The sequence below is a fragment of the Cololabis saira genome, chromosome 1 (genome assembly GCF_033807715.1).
Source record: "Cololabis saira isolate AMF1-May2022 chromosome 1, fColSai1.1, whole genome shotgun sequence".
In the NCBI taxonomy this organism is placed as follows: Eukaryota; Metazoa; Chordata; class Actinopteri; order Beloniformes; family Belonidae; genus Cololabis; species Cololabis saira.
The window spans coordinates 17,846,481-17,870,908 of record NC_084587.1 but is presented as its reverse complement, the minus strand read 5'-3'; the positions used below and the strand labels follow the sequence as shown (position 1 = coordinate 17,870,908).

General features: G+C 42.2%; 1 protein-coding gene across 1 annotated transcript in view; it reads right to left on the bottom strand.

The window, feature by feature from the left end:
- LOC133425941 (receptor-type tyrosine-protein phosphatase delta-like) overlaps positions 1-24,428 on the bottom strand; it is a 332,624-nt gene that overhangs the window by 234,774 nt on the left and 73,422 nt on the right. Inside the window, exon 3 of the mRNA XM_061716354.1 lies at positions 557-632. The gene's annotated coding sequence lies outside the window, so the exon portion shown is untranslated. The remainder of the gene's footprint in view (positions 1-556; positions 633-24,428) is intronic.

Genomic DNA, 24,428 nt, shown 5'->3' with positions numbered 1-24,428 from the left:
CACTCAGAGCGACGCACAAAGCCTACGTGCAGTCGCTGCATCTTTTTTTATAAACCAAAAAAAGGGATGAGCCAATGCTTTATATTTAGCACGGTGACGGCATGCAAAGTTGAGCGCTAACATGAGAGGAAAGCTCAGCGATGCGTCCCGAGAGCGGCGCGTTCAATAATGTATCAGAGGCAGTCTTTTAAAAACAGCTGGGGATTGCCTCTCAGCCTCGTCTGTCTCCCAACATGTCGTTCCTGCAGTCTGGCCACTGTGACGGCAGCAGGTTTGCCACTCCCGGGGGCGAGATGTTTGGTTAAAATTTCATCCTGTCGGACTGTGTCTATCCCAGAGAAAGACTTTCCGGCTTAGTTTTTTTTTAAATATTTCCCAGAACAAAGACACCATCCGATTCGCTTTCTTCTCGTACTCCCATGCTGTCAGCTTTTTTACCAGGCAGGAAAAGAAAAGGGAAGCTAGAATCTGGTATGGATCACGTACGGCTTTTGACAGAAAAGGAAGAAGAAAGTACACCAATGTGCATACGTTTATTCGAAAGGAAACTCCTTACCTGTTTCAATACTCAGGTCTGTTGTGGTGCTTCATCCTCGAGGAATGAAAGAACAAGAAATCTCCCCAGAATTCTCCTGCAACAGAGATGGAGAGATAAAGAGAAGGAAGAGGGAGAAGGACAAGACAAAACAGAGGGAAATGAATTAGTACGAGAGTACAATACATTAAAACCCAGTTCAGAGTTTCAGATACGTTCTCAGTTATTGAAACTCGTGTTGTTTGGAGTAAAAAGTAAAAAATAAAATCATAACTTTTTCTCCTTTTTTGCAGCGTCATTAATTATTTCAAACAAACTAAGCCAACATGTACAGAATTTAAGGGGGGAAGTGGCAGCCAGGTAATGTTACAAGAACTGATCCTCCGCAGACATTTTAGCAGTTTGCTGGTCTGGAGCATTCAAGTGTGTGTTTAAAATAACACCAAGAGAAGAAGAGAAGAAGAAGAGAGAAGTTACACACCACCCTGGAAGGGGCTATTAAACCAGTTCCTAATATTTTAGAGTTCACTGTTCTGCAGTGAAAAAGATTCAATCTTCCCAGGAGTGGACTCCCCAGCAAACCTGCCCACAAGGTCAGGCTGTGCAATACAACGGAAAGACAAACAAAACCAGAGCTAGATCTTAGACCAGCAACCACTGAGCATGACATAACAAGGGCGGTTGGTTTTCAAGCATCGCCAGGAGAAGGCTTCTTTGGTCTAAAGATACCATGACAGTGTGAACGAGCGTTATAAAACTGCACCTGAACAAACCACAGTACTACAGGAACGGTTTCCTGTAGAGGGATCAGATCGAAGTGGTGGGTGTTCGGCCTAAATGCTGAATGCATTTTAAACAAAGTCTTAACCACCGCCAGGCTCGGAAGTGACATGTGAGGCTGCATGTGAGGACATCTGTCTGCAGCTTGGTCGAAATGGCATTATGCATCTGCAGCACACCATTAAATCTCGGTCCGAACGACTGTTAAAAGAAAACAAAATCCTAAACTGAAGCAATGTGTGTGTGTGTGCAGAATGATGGACCAAAACTCCCCCATAACCAAGCGACAGCCTGATAAAGTCACACAGGAAGCAGTTCCTTTAGGTTGTAGCTGTTAAAGGTGGATCTACAAGCCATCACCCCACGAGGGGTTAAATAAATGATACAAAAATTACATGAGAAAAAAAATCTATGTTGTCCTTTTAAGGTGCTAATTTGATTTCACACAAATAAACAGGATTTAAAGACGGGGAGTAACTTCTGCTTGTGTCGTACAGTTGGAATGGGGCCTCCAGCTCAGCTCCTGCAGCTCACTTGTTCCAAAAGCAGTTTGGGTCAGATGGATGGTGCTCGCTCGACTCCTTCACCGGGAGCTCTTAAGGCTTTTAAGGTTTCCACCCCAGCAGCTTACAACTCTTATGGGCTTGCGAGGGGAAGAGGCTCTAAAAAGCCCGGGTGGGAAAAGCATGCAGCGCATCCCCATGAAAAGTACACAGACTGACAGATCAAAGGGGTTCGCTTTAGGACGCAGGCGCCCGTGAGCGCAGGAGTGTGTGAAGTGTAAACACACACATGCAGATGTCACTCTGCAATGATCTGAATTCTCCTGACTTCCCCAAATCACAGCAAAATGAAAAATCCCTGCAGACGTGGATAGTGCATCTAAAAGGATGCAGTCCCATGGTGGTTCCTGCATCCTCCCCTGAACTTGAAACATTTTGGAGGTTTTTTAACGACTGAATCTGCACCCGGAAACCCAAAGCGGTGCTATGATGCAGAGCCCCCACCAGTCTGTGCTGTTACACCACTCCTGTCTCGGTGCTGCCGGCCGACTTTACAAACAGGCACGGTGTCGGTGATGGCAGCATTCATTAAATGCAGAATGTGATGATGCAAAGATCCTGACTGACTTAATTGCAAATGAAAACTGGGGCATGTGTCATTACTGTTGCATTTCATAACCCATAAACACCAGTTGTTTTTAGGTCACACCAGCAACGTCTTACGTAATGCAATCAGAAGCCGTGTGAAGGATCCTTTGCCGGCTTTCTGACGATGTGTCTAAGATGGGATGAGTTTCATTGCTGCTCCAGCTTACATCCGATATATGCACGGTGGCAAATGGTTACGCCAATATTTGTGAAAACTACTTCACGCTTTATTTTCAGCTGGTGACACATCGTTCCCAGGATTCTGTGTGCAGTCGCACCGTGTTTCTGCGATAATGATTGGACGGTGGGGGTGATATCAGCTGGGGGGGGTAAGTGTGTGATGAGAATCGGTTACCCTCTCCATAGCTGGCTGCAGTTTTCCTCTCCACCACGTTGTTTTCCTGCTGTTTCCCTTTCAGAGCTTTCTGTTTGGAAACCCACTTTGTTGGGGAGGATGTGCTTCACCTGTGCCGGCCCCAGCAGAGGTAATTAAGGCCTCCGCAGCGCCGCGCTCGAGGGTTCATTTGGAAACGAGATGGAAAAAGCTCATGTTGGTGCAAGCCGTTTGCGGTGCCTGCGCAATGGGACCCAAGTTATATTTAAACAGCACTGGAAGGTGCAGCACCACTGTGGATTGCGTGTTTTCTTGTGTGCGGAGGGATCTCCTTTGTTCTTACTAGTGTTGATTGTCTGCGATCACCTGAATTCCTGTCCAACGGCGTCCAGAGGCAGTTTCTATTGGAAATCAAACTAACTAATTGTACCGCAGAGCAAAGAAAATCAGGACTGCTGGCCAGGCTGAGTGACAGTCCGACTCCGAACCTTTTGAAGCTGTTTTGAATATATGTGAGGAATCCCATGGAAACCCTGACAACAGCCTAGAAAGACGTTTTCTTTTCAGTAGGAGTCAAAACACTCATAATTAGAAGAAAATTCAAGTCAAGGTGCTGCACACGGGCCTCCTCTTGAAAAGTTTCTGCCAGTCGCAGATACAAAGCAGCAATTATTTAGGTCACTGAAGTGCTTTCACATCATCCCTTCCCCAAACCATGAAAAAAAAACAAGTCTTTCTGCACTGATCCGCACAGTTGTGGGCCAAATAATCTTTTGATGTCTCACCCTAAAAAAGGGCAGCTGGATAGAATTCTGATAACTTTGGTTTGGCTGCACTCTGCATGAGCGAAAGACTCTGCTCGAGCTTCTGTCAATAGAACTCAACATCAGAGCAAGTGAGTGAGCGGGGCGGCAAAATGAGCATCAGATGTCCACCTCATAAGCACAGTTAACACGTATTGGCACAGCGGGGCCGGCCATAACACTGACACCATGGCCTACAGACGCCAGGCACGACGTTCCTGCAGCTGCACCGTCTCTCCTGACAGCGTCAGGGAGAAAAACTCGAAATTTTTTCTTGAAATGTACTTCAGGAGCAAATTTGAATTTGTAAACATGTTTATTCTTTTGAGGCTCAGCATGGATCCAAATTTGCCCGGGAATCTTAAGGAAGTCGTTTCAGGGCCGAGCTACAACAACCAGGACATAGTTCTGCATCAACGACCTGAACTTGTTTACATCTCGTGTATGTGTGCATGCCTAACATTTACATTTGAATGCAAAGTTTTAAGCATCTAAAATGACTTCAGGGAACTTACGACACAATTTATAAATGCACTCACAAGAGACTGCTCTTCCCTTAAAGCATTTAGGACTTAAAATAGGGCCCAACATAATAATAATAACAGTGTCGATCTCCCAAACAACAACCAGTCAAACACAGAAAAGATGATTTCAAGTCTAACTTTAAACTATAAATAACAATAATAATCCAAAATTCCAAGTAAATCCCAAAAATGTAAGCTGCTCTGTGAGAGGATGTAGTTTTAAGATGTTTTCATGTGAGAATGTAGCTCTTCTAACTTCATATCCGAGGCTGATTAATCAAAATGGAGCCTATGTGAGAAATTCTTGCGATGTTTCTGCAGATGTTGGGCCCACTAGTGGGAAAGAAGGATCATGTTTTAATACCAGCACTGTCCGAAACAAGAGATCTTGTATCTCAACGGGACATTTCCTGGATAAATAAAGGCTAAATAAAAAAATAAATAATAGCAAAAAAAAGACCCTGCTCTTCAGTTTGCACTTGGTCACATTTTTTTCCTCAATATAAACTTAATTTCAACAAAGGTGGTTTTCAGAGTTAAAGGAGCATGAGGCTCCTTTTAAGAAATGAGACTCTCTAGCGCCACCCTTCACCACGACGGCCGTTGGGGGTACTGCAGCCAACAGTGAAGCCGGCACGGGAGAACGGGGAGAACGCACATGCAGCGTCATGTGACGTCAAATCCGCAGCCCAGCGCGGGAAATTCGGGACCGAATTGCAGAACATTTTGCAGCACACAGCCTGTTCAAGGCAAAGGAGAGATACACTAGAGGGCTCATTCTTTTGGGTTTGGAACGCTTCATCTGACATTATTACTAGAAAACTTAAAATTTATACAGATTTTTTTCATAAATCCTGCCACAATCCGGCCTCATGCTCCTTTAAAGACAGAAAAAAAGAATATAATTAAGGTGAGGAAACAAGACAAAGAAGGGACAGGGGTTTGTAAAAATCTGAGCAAAACGTTGAAGAACAGGAACATGAGATAAAGGTACAGACATAAAGGGAATTGGAATAGGTCCTTAATCAACCAGGAAGTGTCTTCTGGTTGCAGCTCCTCCACTGGCCACCGGGGGCGGGCTCTCAACGTGAGTCAGTCTCCCTGTTTTGCACCTTTGAGTCAGGTTGTGCTGGTTGCTTTGTGTAATTCCAAATTGATTCAGTGGGATGACATCAGGGTTTTGTGAGGCTAAACTATCTGCAAGATCCACAGCCCTTGATTCTGGAAGGTAGTTAACTCTGTGGAAGGTAGCGTTCGAGCCGGTGAGGTCATTTCTGGGCCGATCAGATTCAGCGTTCCTGGTGTTACTGAAGGATTTGATCTTCTCAGTGCTCCCACTTTTATGTTTTCATGCACAAGTTAGCGACTTTGGCTTTGCTTCTACACATAAGGAGCTTTAATTTCCCACAGACCTCTTTGAAAACCACTTCTATCCAAACTATTCTGGGCTGTAGACGGATGTACCTTGGTCCCATTGGTTCCTGCCAATTTAGTGCTGATGCCGCTGCCAGATATCCTATAATTTAGGCTGAAAGAAAGTCCACTTTGCATGCTCGTGATCTGCTGCGCTCAGTTAAATTGGATGACAAGTGCGTTTCAAATCCAGGGACACATCTTGACTGTTTAAACTAAAGGCATCTCTGAGACATGCATACAGAAAGCACTTCCTGTGTGGGGACAACATAACGGGAGCTCAGCTCGCCATCTCTCAACCATCTCATATTCAGTGTTTGATGAACTGTTTGTACTAATTGCACCACAAATACGTAGAACTGATCCAGTGGTGACTCAAGCAGAGCCCGACCCAAGCTTAATGGATCCGAGGCTAATTAGACCTAATGAAAAAGGTCAGTTGACTAACAACAGCAGGTGGGGAAGAGCAATAATATGATAACGATAATCCCCTCTCCAGGAAAGAAAAAAAATAACTTTCCTCCTCCTAAAAATGAAATGAAGGCTTTAATATTAAATGAAAGAGTGAAAGAACATGATATAGCATTGTATCACTCATTCAGGTGAACACATTGAAACTGGATGAGTTTTCTATATTTTCTTAATGTGGGCATATTTGAGGCATGTAGGGCACTCATCAGTCAATCAGAACATTACTGGTTTGATTCATGGCCCCCACGGTCCACATGTCAGTGTCCTTGGGAGGACATTGAACCCCCACGTTGCCCCTGATGCTTTCATTGGTGCACGAGTGTTTGTGTGTGATAGAGGAAAAGACAGAGAGGGTATAAAAAGAACAGAACAACCCCCCTGTGACGTGACCCGTAGGTTTTCTGAAGAGGGTTTTTGAAGTTTCTTGTTTGTCTGACCCTGATTGCAGGAACTAATGCCACCCAAACTTGGTCAATCCAAAAATGAGGAAACGGGTGAAGCAGGCCTGGAAGCTGGTGGAAACACACCCACCTTAGCTTAGTTACTGTCGCTAGCTGACGGTTTGTTAACCGTGGTTCTGGGTTCTGGGCCCCTGGGACTTTTATCTGCAGGTTTCTGGCCCAAGCTGGTTTGTTGGCTCGATATATATCTTCTCAAAAAGTGCATTCAAATAAATATTGTATTTTCCGGACTATTAGTCGCTCCAGAGTACAAGTCGCAGCAGCCATAAAATGCATAATAAAGAAGGAAAAAAACATATAAGTCGCACTGGAGTATAAGTCACATTTTTGGAGGAAATTTATTTTATAAAATCCAACACCAAGAACAGACATGTCATCTTGAAAGGCAATTTAAAATAAAAATAGAATAGAGGCAACAACAGGCTGTTTGTATAATTGTACGGTATGCTTACGTTTCATGACACGATTGAGAACGTGCCTGGTATGTTAACGTAACATATTAAGAGTTATTCAGGCCCCGTTTACACGGGGTAAAAACGGAGGCGTTTTCATGCGTTTTGGCCGTTCGTTTACACGAAAACGGAGGTCAAAGCCCCCAAAAACGATCATTTCTGAAAACTCCGGCCAAAGTGGAGATTTTCAAAAACTCCGTTTTCACGTTTGCGTCTAAACAGAGAAAACGGAGGAAAACTGAGATTTACGTCACATTATGCGACAGAAACGTCACCAGCAGCGTCATGAGTGCGACCTGTGTTTACAATTTGTTTGGCCACCGTCAATATTTTCTTTTATTTTACCTGTTTTAAATTCTCTCAGACTCTCGTTCCGTCTTGGAAGTAAAGCCTGAATTATGGTCCCGCGTTAAATCGACGCAGAGCCTACGGCGTAGGGTACGCAGCGATGCGCGCCGTACGGTGTGCTTCGCCGCGTACCCTACGCCGTAGGCTCTGCGTTGGTGTAACGCGGAACCATAAATCAGCCTTAACTGGAAGTTACACGTGTCATTTGTTGATGTTTTTTCCAGGATTCTGATTGGCTGGAATGACGTTAACAGCGTTTTCATGCAAGTCCGTGTAAACGAGGATATTTTTGAAAACGGAGAGGGGAAAATATCTGTTTTTGTAAATACCCGGCTACGTGTAAACGTGGCCTCAGATTCAGAGTTATTCACTATAGCATAAATAACATGCTAAGAAGTTTACCAAACCATCCGTGTCACTCCAAATAACAAAATCCAATGAAATCTTCATCCTCTGTGTCACTTTTAAACAATTCCGCTAACTCCGGAGGTAGAAGATGCGGCGCTTCCTCTTCTACGTCGCTTACGTCAGACTCATCGTCAGTTCCAGTGCGCCCTCTTGCGGTTTAGTGTGAAAATAAAATGTGAAATGATATACCGGTAATAATGTGTTAATGATTTCACATATAAGTTGCTCCAGAGTATAAGTCACACCCCCGGCCAAACTATGAAAAAAAATGTGACTTATAGTCCGGAAAATACGGTAATCCTGTATTTGTTATTTACATAGCTTCTCACTGTCAAGTTTAGGTCCAAGCTGAAAGAAAAGCAAGTGTTGGATTTGCAGAAAATCCAAAGGTTTGAATTGCTGAGAACGTCATTTCTTTTCGTTTCTCTTTTTTTTTCTTTGGACACAGTGGCATTCAGTTGGTGTTCAACCATGACTGATTCAAACTTTTTCCATCAGCTCATAGAAGGCATGTCCCGGGTGTACCTGCCTCTTGCCTACGTGGATAGATCCTCTCTGAATCTGGTTTTTGCTGAAAGCCTCTTCCTGTTAAAAGGAAGTTCTTCTTCTGCAATGTTCCTCTGCACAAGGCAGGGGATTGGCTCATCAAGAAAAATGTCATGCAATCAGTTAAGTTTAACCAGACAACTTTTCGTGACTTTATAAAGAACATTATACTAAACTGGACTGCATTGAATTAGGTTATCATTGGGTTGAATTGGAGATGAGGACTGGCTGGTATGAATGGATGGATGTGGATTATAAATGGATCAAATTATACTTGAATTTAAATTGTTCCCATCCTCTAAAAGGTGCCAAGAGAAGACTTTTATTTTAAAATGTTGCCATATAGATAAACTGAACTGAACTGAACTGAACCGTTTCCAGTGACCGGATCGGTCCGGCGTCTGCGGTTATGCAGACTTTATACCCGTCTGTTATATTACACCGAAAAGTGAACGGAGCCAAAATAAAAGGCTCACTGTTTACCAGTCGCTCTAAGAACCTAGCCCAGGGCTCCAGACTGCGACCAATTGGTCGCATTTTGCGACATTTTCTAGAGGCCGTGCGACATACTGTAGTTTTTTAACTAGGAGCACCAGCGCGACTTACAAATCCACCCCTCTCCCCCATTTTCTTTCTTTTTTTTTCATAATTTTGTGGAGGAGCGGAAGCAAGTGTCTGTGTGTGTGTATGTGCCTGTCATACGTGTCTGGATGTGCACTGCGAAGCGGGGGGCGAGGTTGGGGGGGGGCGCCAATAGCATAGCAATGCGCAGCATTTTTAGTACGTGTGCACTGGGCACGAGATTAGGGGTCACAGGATTGAGGAGTCGTTTTTCACAAGAAAAAATAATCCAGAAGCTCCTGTCGGTCCTGTGCCAGTTTCCCAAACTTCCGACAACGATAGTTCAGAGGACGAGTCAGCAGGTGATGTCCCAGCAGCAAAAAAGCCCAAATCTTATCATTTCAGACAAGAATGGCTCACTGAATTTACGTGGTTGAGATATTTTAAAGAAAAGAAAGTGATGTCCTGCATGTACTGCTCTCAGTGCGGTCCGAAATTCGCCGGGAAAAACTAAATTTGCCGACTCCAACACACACTTCAAACATGAAACGCTGGTTAAGCACAACAACAGCATCAGGCATAAATGATGCAGGGACAGATGCAATGATGGAGCAAAAGCGCCGCTGCCCACATAAAAAAAAAAAAAACGCTTTCCGTCTGAACAAAGTCCTGAGGTGCCTGCGCAAAGTCGACAAACTAATAATAATACTGTAACATGCCATGCTCAGGCAGTCTGCAAGGACGCAGATGGGAGACACATTCAGTGCTTAACTTTTATTTCAAATCCACTCTATATTCTTCTGGTCTGTTATCCTATATGTTCCCCCTCTAACCCGATACATACATAGGTTCCTCTAAACATCTGTTCCCGCAACAACTACCATCTATATAACTTGAAGACAAGAGTATCTCCCAATGTTTCAAACCAAAAGCAAAATAAAACTGGATTAAACTGGACAGGCGGAACATGTTTGATTCCATGAAATCCAGCTGTCAAGTGAATGACAGCTTCCTGCAAGTTGTAAGGTATCTGGTTAATTCAGAAAAACAGAGCAGATTTTTTTTTTCATTAAAACTTTTCTCAGAATACTGAGATAATTATCTCGTTAATTCAGAAAAACAGGGCAGAATTTTTTTTTTCATTAAAACTTTTCTCGGAATTGTGAGATAATTAACTCGTTAATCCAAAAAAACAGAACAGATTTTTTTTTCCTCAAGTGAATGCAATACGCTTCCTTTTGCACATATTGCCAAGGAGAAGTTGCCATTCAAAAAATTCAGGGACCTGATTGAACTGTTAAAAAAAACAGAATTCAAATAAATCCCACTTACTGCAACGACACAGCATGTGCGCAGTTCATTGGTGTTATTGCTGATGCTATGAAAAAGCAGTACATTGCTATTACTGTAAATTGTCTGTGTTTATTGCTAAATTGTCAGTAATGCTGTTAATATACACAAAGTTATGAATATGTTACGTATGTTATATGTATGTGTCGATATGGATGCTCCTAAATTTTGTGCTGGTGCTCCTAAAATTTTCAGTAAGGAGCACTGGTGCTACTAGTGGAAAAAGTTAGTCTGGAGCCCGTGTAACCTAATCCATGGTCCTGGATTGTTAGTCGTGGCCAGAAAAAACAAGATCCCTGGTACAAGAGGTTGAAATTAGTTTCCTCCACGTGGTGACTGGACTCTCCCGTAAGGCCTTGACACACCAACCCGACTTCCCCCGCTCTCTGCCGACTGCTGTGTCGGCTCGCGTCGGCTGTGTCGGGCTGTGTCGGGCTCTGTCGGGCTCACTAGACACACCGCAAATACGACACCCGACGGCGAACTAGCACGTACGTTCTGCGCATGCGTGAGAGGTAATTCCCCTCCATACCAGCAGGCAGCGGTGGTCTGTATTCAGGGGCTCAAGGAGGGGGACAGCACTTTATTTTTCAAAGCTTTATTGAGAAAACACAAGTGCAGACAAACAAAACTCTGACCAGAACAGATCTGATCAAAACAGACAAACAAAACTCAGTGTAGAATTACTGCTGGCTGAAATAAATCATTTAGGAAGATAAATGTTGGTTTAATAGATGAAATCTAACAGTTGTAGCTACGCCTGTTAAGTAATTTGCTCCGAAAATTTCGGGATTTTCTGCCTGCCGGCTCCGGAGCTGATTTATGGTTCCACGTTAAATCGACGCAGAGAGTACGGCGTAGGGTACGGCGTACGGCGCGCGTCGCCGCGTAACCTACGCCGTAAGTTATGTGTTGGTGTAAAGCAGAACCATAAATTAGCCTTTATCTGGCGCGGTTTGAAAAAGACAAGCGAGTGATTATGTACATTCACTGAGTGAATATTATGAAAGTAAAATATTTATTTCTCGCTAGAAATGTTTTTTTTTTCAGTCCAATGACGACGAAAAGCATTCTGGGAAATTCTGGGAACAGCCAATCACAGAGTGAGTTGTTTGACCGACGGCCGACGCCGATTCAACATGTCGAATCGGCTGAAAAGCTCCCGACGGGCGCCCGACATGTGGCGACGTGCGGGACACACCGGGGAAACTATGCCGACAGACGAGCACCGACGCTCACCGATGGCCCGACGGCCGATTTTCGACTTGGTGTGTCAGCCCCTTTAGAGATAAGTTGTGACGTTTGTTATTTTGAAGAAACTCTGCTCCTCTTCCACATTGAGAGGGAGGTGGTTCGTGCATCTGGTTGCTCTGCCTCCTGGAGACCTCAATCAGGAGATGTTTTGGCCATATCCCGTCTGGAGGAGGCCCAGGGATACACTGAAGAGATTACATCTCTCAGTTGGCATGGAAATGCCTCGCTATGCCCCATGGAGGGCTAGAGGAGGTGCCTGGGGAGGCAAATGCCTGTGCTTCCCTGCTTAGGGGGCTGCACTGCAATCTGAACTTGGATAAGCCGTCGTTAATGGATTGATGGAGCCGATGTGAAAATGAATGAACTCGAAGCACATGAGATAGCTCCCTGAGTATAACTCCTCAGTTTCACCAGAAGTGCAGCGAAACAGCTGCTCAGCACCAGCTGCTGTGAATTGCAGCCCTTGTACTTGACGAGAGTAAACCCGCCACAAACCGCAGTGTATTTTCAAAGAGCCCTGCTACAGATACGCATGAAGCTTCCTTTGTTATTCAACCTCAGCCAGGCTGCATCAGTTTACACACAGCAGACTGAGCTGGCATGAAGTCAGACACGAGACTGGCATAGAGAATCTTGCGTATTTTCAAAATAAAACACCACAAGTGAGCTGCGACTATCTCAAGGAGATAATTGAGGGTTTTAAAAAATATTTAAACTTTTAAGGGGCACGGTGGCACAGCTCGTAGTGCAGCCGTCTCACAGGAAGAAGGTTCTGGGTTCAATTCCCGCCGGGGTTGCGTGGAGGAGACCTGAGCTCAGTGCAGGGCCCTCCCCGGGTTGGTAGAGGATGGCAATGCCCAGGACTGTCACTTAGGTAGGAGCACTGGGTGATGAAAACGGGAAAAAAAAATCGGGGATAAAAATATTTAAATAAAAAAAAAATTTAAACAAAATATGGGTGATACCACTCATCCTTTGTAACGGTGAGAGATCTTTAGCAGTTTACAGTCTGACTCTCATATGATCTTGAAATATTTTGGATAAACTCACAATCTCATGAGATTAGCCGAGCGGGCAGTGCTTGTAAGTGCCCCGCTTCCGCAATGCTCCAGGCAGGACCCGAGGTCGGGCCGGGAACCGAACAAAACCCAGAACCCCAGTTCAGCTACTGACTGGGACCCAGGAGTAAGAGATTCTTCCAATTCTTCTTACAAAATGAAAAACAGTGCGGCTCCCATCACGAAAATGTCATCCTGTTCTCCAAAATGTATGACTTTGTAATACCCAACTTTAATGTTACACAACTCCCCTGGCTCTACAATTTATCTCCTTTTTCTTTTTTAATCCACAGTAGCTTTAAAACACTGTGGTAAGTAACTGGGTTCGGAAAGACTTCAAATTAAAGCAAAAAAAGGAGTGAATACAAATGTCCTTGCAAAACATGTTGGATGACGTCTTAGAATATGTCTGTTTTGTGTTAAAACTTGTTGTTTTGAGGAACGCATTAATGGAGGTTAAAGTGCAATGTCATGTTTCAGCAGTTGTAACAGCAAAACCAGTCCATTTTCACACATCCTCAAGGTTGTAGAACCTGCAAGAGAAAGGCTGAAAAGGCTTCTCCGACACCAACTAAATTGCGTTTTTTGCCTGAAATTCCATGTCTTGTAACAGCCGAGGTCTCAATGCAGCCAGCACCTATTCACCAATCACTCAAACAGCATGTACTCTGCATGATCTTTAACCACGACGTGCAAAAGCTACAAAACTCATTTGTCTGTGCCTTTTAGTTTAAATGTGTTCAAGTAAGAAACAACTTGTACTCAGCCTTGCAACATTAGAGCAATACGGACTAAAAAAAATAATGTCCCTGACTGCAAAAGAGCTGCGCTACAACAGATTATGACTGCAAGCAATTTCCATAACAATAAATGACGTGAAAAGAAAATTACATGATGCAGATTATTACGTGAAATGGTGTCAAGCCTTTTAAGTTCCACTGAAACACCACGATGACAAGAAAATCATGATGCCTGTCCTCCTGAGTGGAAGATGCTGATGCAGGCTTGGGGCAGGTCTGCAGTCGCTGTTATATGGTGACAATCTTGAATTATCACTTCATAGGTGCAACAAATTACTCAGAGATGTCCTACTTTTAAAGACATATTGGACTCAGCTGTGCTGGGGGCCAATGGGGCGACTAACCGAGGGACCGAAACACCTGAAACAAGAAAGTGTCTTCAACACAGAGGGGGGGGCGTAAGAAATACGGTACAGGTGGAAAAGTGTGACAAGAATGGAAGCAGAAATGGAAAAATATGGAAAATCTGAGCAGCAAAATGAAATATGAGCGAGAAAAACCATCGAAGGAGAAAAAACTGACAGAATTTGACCCAATTACATCTGATCATCTATAATCGTTGAGAGATTAAATTAAAAAGTACATCTAATTTCCTTTTACAGGTAACGTGGAATTGCGTCTGTACTAATATCCTAATGCTGCTTATACCGCAGAGAGAAATGGTGCAGCTTTTGTTGCTAAGACCTTGGAAAGTTTCACAGCATGCATGCCTATTTTTCTTTCAAAAGGAAAGAATATAAGCTGTAATATAGGCTGAATAAATCAAGAAAAGTGTCACCATTTTGGAGGTGGGGGAGACCAGCGTGACCCGACGCCTGGTTATTTCTTTTATTTCACAAGGTCGAAAGTGTTAGGCAGATATTGGATTCTGATGAGTGCTGATCGAGAATGCTGATGCAGAATGAGATGGCTGCAACTGTTTCCTAATGAAGACTTTCAGACCCACTGCAAAATTGACCCATTTCTTTTTCCCCTCTCTAACCGATACAGATGCCCTAAATTCTTAACTGAAAAGGGTATGCATAAATGTAATTAAAATGAGTCACAATCATTAGAATAGATACTGAAACCCCCCTGTTGGCTTGGGGACCCTGACCGCTACAGAGCCTGATGGGGTCAGTTTTCATTCTCATGAGAAAATGTCACAAAGGAAATGGAAAATTACAATAATTTTAATATTAAAAGGACAAGACTGGATTAAAAATTGTTTCTTGCATGTGTATTTATTTGTGTAAATGGTTAAGCACCAGTACTCTCTGCTTTTAAACAAAAGCAAAATGATGCCGAATTGATCGTATAGCAGATTTCCATTAGCCGGGGTCTGGGACTATCTCCCCGTTAGTATAACGGCTGCAATTAGATATTTCAGGAACTTCTACAGGGCTGAGACAAGTCCATGCTTTGGTTTAGGTACTTCGGCGGGGCACAAAAAACCTGCTAGGTGGGTTTAGTGTTCACTCAGTGCAGATTGGGCAAGCTGTACAATATGTTGTCCTTTAGAATATTCTCATTCATTGCCATCTTTATCATGAACCCGAGCGAACGGAAGTGCAGCTACTTTTGTCAGCTCTGTCCATGTTTATCTCGTTATTTTCTTGTCTTCTTATTTTTCCTTTTTCTTTCTTATCTCCCTTTTTTTTTACTTTAAGTGCATTACCAACACCAAGTGGTATAAAGCCATAGCTTCCTATGTCACTGGATCCTACTGGCTCAACACTGTAACAAAGACACATTGCCTGATGGAACTGTAAAAGCAATGTACGAAGCATTAGGTCATGTGACCCATTGGTTTCTGAAGAGCAGTTATGAAGCCTCTTTTTTTCCATACAGAATGCAGCCATGTTGCCTTGGAAGCCGACAGGAAGACGCCCATCACATCGCAATCCAAATAAGCAGTGGCCTCCAGCTCTTTCAGCCGAGCCCCGCTGAAATACTGTGGCTTCAAATAACCAGAAGACATTTACAGCAAAATACCATTTCACATGTCCACTCGATGGTGAATCTAAAACTGATCATTTAAGCTGATGCTGGGTTAGTACAAACTGCCAATTGCTTCAGTTACTGTAGTTTGGCAGCATTACAGATGATGAAGCGATAATGGCGAGTTACCGGCTGAGCTGACTGTCCATCAATCATATTGGAAATAAATGTATTCCTTTATATACATTTTCCTAACATGTTCCAAAAAAAATCACATCCCTCAGAGTTGACATGGGTGTGAAATAGGGGTGTAACGATACACTAATCTCACGATACGGTACGATACACGATATTGAGGTCACGATAACGATACGATACGATATTATAGCAGTATTTTTTTTAACAACCTTGCATGAGGAACAAATAACTGGAAAAAAATGTATTTTATTTGAAAGACACAAAATACAAAACAATGCTGTGCGTTTGCCCTATTGTTCCAGTTTGTAATGCTTTATAACTGTTTAAGTTTTAAAGAGAAAGCCAGGCCAACCATTTTCCACAAACTGAACTAAAAGTAAATGTCAGGTTTGCGTTATGATCTTCAGTTTCATACAAGTAAAAATAGCCACAAACTGAATAGTTTCTCTCATGTATGATTTGACTTTTTTCTTTTCCAGAAATTTAACAACTAAAATTAAATAAATAAATAAAAGTAAATAAATACATACAATTTTACATCATGAAAAAGATTGATTCATGCTCACCTTATAAGTGTAAGAGATTTATTTTTGTTACGAAGGTTATTTTGGTAATTCAGGGTTCATTATTTTATAAATATATTCTTTATATTCTGATGTAAATCAGGGACTATAATGACACTAGTCAGTTTATCTGTAGTTGTTAATACTGTATGTTTTAGATTGGGCGGAGTGATACAGCACTAGGTGCTGTGTTGATGTTCTAAAATCCTACGCTGTTGAGCGGACATTAAAGTACACTCCAACTCGGAAGAAGTTTTCCCGTGTTTATCCTACTCACGACCCGAAAAAGGTTTAATTTAATAAGGTAAGGCTTAACTCTACACCAGACTTAAAAGTTCTGAGCTCAAAACCCTGCTAGAGTCCCGTGATCGGGACCGCAAAAAGGTACTACTTTCTTCTGAGCGGAGTAAGATTTTGGTCCGCGGGTCGAGGCGCGGTCGCCACGCGCGGTCGGATGCGCGTTTCTAGTCAAAACAATAGATTAATATTAATAACCCAATATCGCGATACATCTTTTCACCTCCACGACACGTTTCGTGGCGTTTTTGTATCGCGAAATTTCGTGGCACGATATATTGTTACACCCCTAGTGTGAAATGAAATTATCAAGACCAAAACATTTTTCTTGAACCAGGCTGTGAATATGTAATCTCTGCTCTGAAGTTGGACATTTTAACATGAGAGTCGTTGACTCGCTTTTGGAGCCAGCCTCCAGCGGCCGGCAACCAATGAGACTCAACCTGGAAGTTATATTGCTGGCATTTGGAAAAGACAAAAGAAAAGGTCGGCCATTTTACTCTAGCCCAAGCAACTTCAATTCTGACTTAAACTTTGAATACATTGTTTTTCAACCGACCACTGGGGGCTGGCTCCAAATGCAAAATGCTTCCTTCGCAGCTCCTGGAGCTCAGCTCAAGTGACTGAGCTGGGAGCCACGGAAAAATCCATCCAACTGGGGTCCCACTGGGAACCACAGTCAAGCAGCCAGTAGGCTTCAACTGCGATGGCTCCAACCCTGCAACAGGGAGTCCCGGCGGAGCTCCGCTAGTCCTCGTTTCAGCACTGGCAACATCTGCCTCGGTAGCGTCATTTCAAATGAGCATCTTTGGACAGATGAGATCAAAGTGAATATAAGAAGCATCATAGATGTGCAGAAACAAAGCCAGCCAGGCTAAAACAGTGAACTGTGACCGACATAAGGACTGTTCCAGCCCTTCACGTTTCACCCATTTGCAGAGGTGGACAGAGTACTCGACCCCAGTACTTGAGTAAGAGTACAAATACTACTGGTCAAAATTTACTCCGTTACAAGTAAAAGTAGCTCAGTCAAAATATTACTTGAGTAAGAGTAGAAAAGTACTTGCTTTTAAAGGTACTTAAGTATCCAAAAGTAAATGCTTTTAAATTTACTTTAAGTAAAAGTAAGAGTAAGATTAAATTTCTTATTTTCTACATAAGTAAATTACTATATTTTTTCTAAATTAATTTAAGGATCTTTTAACTCTTGTTTCTGAGAATTAACTCTTTGAAACCAGCTGCACTGATGTGCTGCTTTTAGAACCACAATGTTATATAAAACCTGCAGAAACACCAAAAACAAATCAAATGAATGGGATCATAAGAGGACAGCAGATGATGCAGAGTTTATTAACAATCATGAACTGAAACCAAATGAACCTGCACCATCCAACTAAGTCTGGATCCCCCTCAAAGACCACTGCTTTACAAAAAACTACATCTCTGCTTTCAATAACTCAATGTTGAAGTCACTTAACTTTACAGGAAGGACATGTACCAGTACAATATAGCAATATAAAGCATAACAAACTGTCTCCCAATGTCTGTCTTGTCTCCTCCTTTGACAAAAACAGCTTGTGTCCAATAGGATTTTAGGGAAGAAGAAAAAAGAGCAGACCTGAAAGTAACGAGTACTTTTCAGCCTTCCTAGAAATTTACTCGAGTAAAAGTAAAAATATTTGTCTTGGAAATGTATTCAAGTAAGAGTAATAAGTACCAAAGAAATCTAATACTCAAGTAAAGTACAAATTCTCTGGATATGTACTTAAGTACAGTACTCAAGTAAATTTACTCCGTTACTGTCCACCACTGCCCATTTGCAACAAGGCGCCTCACAGTATGTGGTGAGGCTTCACAAGCGCTACTCAGAAAACATATTGGTGACATCAGAGGTGGTTTGCCGAGTCCTTCCTAAACGGTCTATGTTCCAGTCTCCTAGGATTCAGCCTGGATCCTCATTAATGGAAACCCACCTTATTAAACCTTAAAAGGATGTTAAAAAGTTTATGGAGTAAAAGTGTGAGGTCCATAACTTTTTTCTAAAGACTCTTGTCTACTGTGTACAGTATTCTCGAAAAGAGCAGCTGTGTCACTTTCAGGGTGTATGAATATAATTGGGTACTTACTCAAAAAATAAATAATTAAAGAAAGCATTCTCTTCATATCTAGTTTAGGCTGTCAGGTGGTACTGTGCTATTTTGTTTGTCTTTTCTTCTAGTTAATATTGTAAGCTGCACTACCATAATAATGCACAGCGGATTAAAATTTGACACTCCACAGTCATTTTAAATTTTAATAATTTTGTTTTAGAGCTATCACAACTGTTATTCAATATGACTGAAGGGCCTTTACATATTTATATCTCTAAAATGTAGAACGTCTTTAAACAAATCGAGTAATCCTGAGTAATTTGAGTGCTTCAACGGCAACGCGAGAAACGTAAACTGGACAGCTGCAATTTTCTGTCAGCCGGCCGCAATAAGAGTCATCCCGCATCAACGGTTCATCACATCACACAGGCAAGAAACTGAGTTGTGTAACCTTTGTCAAGTATTGTAAAAGAGACAAATATCAGCGGAAAATGTACTTTTAATAAAAAAGGAAGCCACAGTTTGACCTCGTCCATTAATGGTGTCAAATTATCTGGACTCTGAGGTCTGTGCAGCATCACACAGTGGAAACATACAGTACATCGCTCTCAAATAAAGCAGTATTTTAGATTATTTATGGAAAACATGAACCCTGGACCAGAGATGAAAAGGATCATTGATCGGACAAACAAGGGTCTGTGATGGAGTGGAGTTGTATCAGTGCCCTTGACCAGGGTTCTTACTCTTCCCAGGTGGCAGCATTATTGTAAAAAGGTAAACATATGTCTTTTGCAGGTACATCCACACATTTCTCCACAGGATAAACTGAAACTACTTTCTTCACACATTACAAAGGTGTAGCTGAGGAAGAGGAGAGTATCGTTACTGGAGTAGCCTCTCTACATTCCTGAGGAGGAAGATTGGGACAAGATAAGAGAGAACAATTCATTTGGTCTCCTCAATGTCAGATTGGCCTTTTAGTGTTATGAGAACAAATGGCAACATTAAAAAGTGACCGCAAAGTTATAAGAGCTATATCGTCCCAACTTTTTCTTTTTTTTTGGGATCTGAAACACAAAAAAGTGTGTATATTAACAAATGAAGCTGACAAGAAAAACATAAATATTGGCACTGAAATAAAGGCAAAGTGGATGTAAGAATCCATCCATTATCTAAATCTGCTTCTTCCAAACACTAGACATCCATGGACGTCTTTCCTTGGGTGTTCTCGTCAAAGCCCTTATTTATCCCTGAAAAAGACGTTCAATATAGGTCTGTGTTTAGCCCGTCTGACGTAGTCCAGATTTAGCCCTAAAAAATACCTTTAGAGGTCAATGGATGTCTTGATTTACACGTAATTCATATGTCCGGTAAAAGGCGACTTCTCACTTTTCGACCAAAACAAAACGTGGTTTAGATGACTGACATAGTTGTAATTTCAGTTGTCAATTGTCTTTGCAATGTAACTTTGCTGGGTGGGATTGTGTTGGAGCCTGCCACAGTTCCCTGGGGGTGGAGGGTGGAGGGCGGGGGAACACCCTGGACAGGCTGCCAGTGCATCGCAGGGTCACATATAGAGAAACACCCTCACATATCCTCCACTGGGCTATTTAAGCACCAATTACCCAAACATACTGTATGTGTCATGAGCTCACCAGTAAGCCACTTTGCTGCTCGATGTATATCAAAATCAACGTGCTCCATCTCTGCAAACAACTTCATATCAAGGGTCAACATTTTTGACATCTACTGAATACAGGATTCATAATATATCCAAAGGGGGACTGTAAAATCGTCTGTCCATCCATTAATGAATGAATCTTTCTTTATTCCGGCTTGTACAGAACAAGATGAAAAGGAAGAAAAAAAAAAAACATTTCTTTTGCCGAAAAGGTGTAGGCTGAAGCCGTAGCTTATAGTGCCTACCCTTTTTTCTTTTGATCAGCAAAAATATGAGACATTAGCTTTTACTCAGTGAAAACAAACAATACATAAAGAAGAAAAAAATAAGTAAGACAAAATATAAAATTGACATTTCACATCCTAGAATGTTTTTGATAGTATACTTTATAATTATAGTGTTTTATATTTATTTACAATATTTTCTTTAAACAATTTCTTAAACTTGACGATAGAGCGACACATTTTTAGGTTGTTATTACAACTATTCCAAATTTCTCTAGCCTTAACTGATGTACATCTCTTTTTAATATTAGTTCTTGCTGTCGTCATCTCAAACATGAGTTTCCCCCTCAGGTCATAGCGGGTTTCTTTTATCTGGAACAGGTCCTGAATGTAGTTTGGTAGCAGTTTCTGCTGGGCTTTAAAGGCAAATAAAACAGTTTTCTGCTCTACTATGTCATGGAATTTTAAGGTATTATATTTAATAAAAAGATTATTTGTTGGTTCATAATAGTCGGTTTTATTAATTATCCTTAAAGCTCTTTTCTGTAATAGAAAAATAGGGTTTGTATTTGTTTTATAGGTGTTACCCCATACCTCCACACAATAAGTCATGTATGGAACTATGAGTGAGTTATACATTAATCCATCCATCCATCCATCCATCCATCCATCCTCTGTACCCGCTTCAGGGTCAGGAGGGGGGCAATCTGGAGACGATCCAGAGGTGAAACTGGACAGGTCACCAGTCTATCCTGGGGTATTTTTAAATCACATGAAGTTAAAATCATATCTGTGCGATCAGCGACAGTGACACGTGATTCCTGTCCACTATGTTTCCCGTGTAAAACGTGCAGCTGATGTTTCGTAAACTATCCTTTCAAAATAGAAACTGCTCGTTAATCCACAATGTCTTGTTTTCCATGTTAGATGCCGAACATGCAAGGGTTTTGAATTATTAAAACACACCTCTGCGAAGCGGGGCCGAGTAATGAATGACATTACAGATTACTTTGTGATTAATTTATCAAAATCATTAGTAAAATGGTAATTACTTTTTAATAAGTTATGTAACAAGTAATTAAGTGCACCTATTAACAGGCTCGCCAATCTTAGAACCGCGATGGAAAACCCCTCCGAGCTTGCTGACGTACTCGCTCTTAAGGGTTTTCTTCAATTTCCCCCGTTGGGAGTAACCTGCCCCGCGAATGGAGTGATAGCATTATCTCTTCACATCAGGAAGGAGCAGATTACTCCTGTCACTGCTTCTGTAGCTGCACAATTGTTCATGTGTGCATGTGCACACATTTCCTCTTCTTCTTCTCAAGTATCTGCTGTCATCCAGTTGGAGAAAAACGAGGCGCATATAAGTCATCCGGTGAGAGGTAGTCACTAATAGGATAGAGGCTGCTCCCTCTCTGCTACGCTAGGACTCACAGACACACAACTTGTGCACACACGGTTGTCTAAGACACACACACACACACACACACACACACACACACACACACACACACACACACACACACACACACACACACACACACACACACACACACACACACACACCTCCACAGGAATGAGCTATGACCTTATTACCCACCTCACTTCCTTGCAGCCAGTGTCCTCTCGTAAAAGCACAAGACATTTTCAATCCTCTCCTTTACATTTTCCATCCATCCATCCATCCATCCATCCATCCATCCATCCATCCATCCATCCATGTTTACATTATTTCTACTTAGCTCCCACCTTTCCCACCTTTTCTCTGACCTTTTTTCCCCACCTTTCCTCCTCCATATGATTTACTTTCCTCCTATCTACCATACTTTCTCCTCCCCATTTGCTCCTCCACTCCACACCTCTTATAGCCCTCCTTCCTCCCTCATTTGGCACGTCCTCCTTCATCCACCTCAAGCACCTGATTTCCTCCTTGTAGTAAAACAGCGTTTTATATACGTCTTCCCTCCCCAACCGCCCTACCTTGCTCTTCATGCCCTTTTGCCCCGTTCCTTCTTTGTGTTTTCTGCCCTAATCCCACTTTAACCTGACCCCATCCCTCTTATTTCTCTCCTTTTTTTTCTTTCTCCTCTCAACTTACATCATATGCCACTCCACTTGATCTATTAATCTCTCCCAGTTCTTGTAAAGTCTTCCTTTCCCCCTCGGCTCCTTTCCTCCCATATCTCCGCCTCACCCCTCCTCCTCTTTTTTTTTCTCACCCTATTTTCTCCACCTCTCGAAGCCTCAGCACCTGCTGCTGACGTTGTTTAGACTGGCAAGGAAACGGGGATGGAGAGAGGGAGAAGGTGGATGGGAGACAACACAAGCAGGGGATGGAAAAACAGGAGGATAATAATAGATAGAAACTGAGAAGAATGCGTTAGATGACATGAAAGTGTTTAGATTTTTTTTTAAAAGGTTTATGGCGTGTGTGGGACTTCCTGAGGTGTCTCTTTCATTTTTTGGGGGGCTCTAAGTGACACGATTCCCTCCGGAAAACACAAGAATAATCATTTTCTATTGATGCCTCCTTAACAGCTGTGATTCCTTTTTTAATTTGACAAACTTCTCACTTCACAAACAGTATGAAATTCAGGGAGCACGTTTTCATTTCCTTGTTGACGAACAGAACCGCGTGTCATCGGTTCTGTAGTGCTGTGAATGTTTGTGGTAGAAGAGACGAGGAGGGGCAGTGAGAAAAGAAACGAACGAAATAAAAGCCACAACTGTGTTATGAGGGAAATGAGGACAAGCAGATGCTAGATGCTAGATTACATCTTTATGTGACTGTAACACACACAATCAGAGTTTTGTTTGATGGCCTGTATGTTTGCCGGGTTCAGGCTGTTATGTGTTTGTGCTCGACAGGAGGGGGTGTCCTGTCTGTCTCGAGCAGGATGTGATAATTAACCTTTCTCCTGCTGAGAGGACCTATTAAAGCGAAGGCTGTAAATGAGTTTTATCACAAACACATTACATTACACAGCTGAAGCTGTACATGAAGAGTGAAACCGTCACCTGTACCAGCTCATGTAACACCGTTCCGCCTCTTAATGTCACTCCACTGTATATTTATCTATTGCATGTATTTGTTTAGCTTCCACACTAACTTTTAATTCATGGGCAACCATGCTGCCAGGGGAGATGCGTTCTACTTTTTAATCAAGCAGAATTATTCAAACATGCCCCAAATTATTATCAGCCGACATCCATTTCAGTCGGCTAATTTTCCCCGTTTCATCTTCTCCTCTTACCTGCCATCTGGAGCGATGAAAGTGACTAGACTGACTGACAGCCACTAAATTTCCCAGCTTAGTGCATGTAGGGATTTGACCAAAAACCAAGTGTTATGTTTATCGCTTGGCAACAACTGCGGTGATGACGTCACATGCAGCATGAGCGGGTGGCACTGCTGAACTCTGTCAGCAGACAGCACAGATAAAAAAGTCAGGAGTTCAATATCTGGGATGTGCAGTAGCTTCTTCATAGTCACATGTCCAGGTTTACACATTTGTTATTAACAGATCCAATTAACGAACATCCCAGCTGAAGTCCAGAACATGCTACTACTAGTCATGTATTCAAAAACACAATACTCCCATTGAGGTCACACTGCCTATAATAATCAGGAGAAAAAAAAGGGGCCAAAAACGCTTCCCTGTTGCACTCCATTGGAGAGAGGATCTGTTGACTTGTTGTCTTTTACTTATTAGTGTTTGAAGTGTTTCTCTGATCATTAGCTGGTGTTTGGAGAGCTCAATCTGCTGTTTCCACATGTAGTAAGCACATTTCTGTCATATATATATATATATATATATATATATATATATATATATATATATACTGTGAGGCAGAACAGGATCCAAACCAGCATGAAAAAAATGTCTCTAATACAGTAATCCCTAGTTTTTCGCGGGGGTTACGTTCCAAAACGTCAAACCGTATTGTGGGGCTTGAGGCTTGAAGTTTTCGAGGGGGCGCTGTTGAGCCATTTTGGCACGCCCATTAATGCAAACCATTAAATATCACATTTTTCGCCAGGCCTGGATTTGGTGACTTTTGGGGCACGTTTTGGGGGGCAAAAAGGCCCTCATTTTTTCGTAAGGAAAATAGAAATGAACGAGGATAAAAACGAGTAAAAAAATTCCTACAGATACAATAGGGCCTTCGCGCTGTCAGTGCTCGGGCCCTAAAAATCTCAGGCAA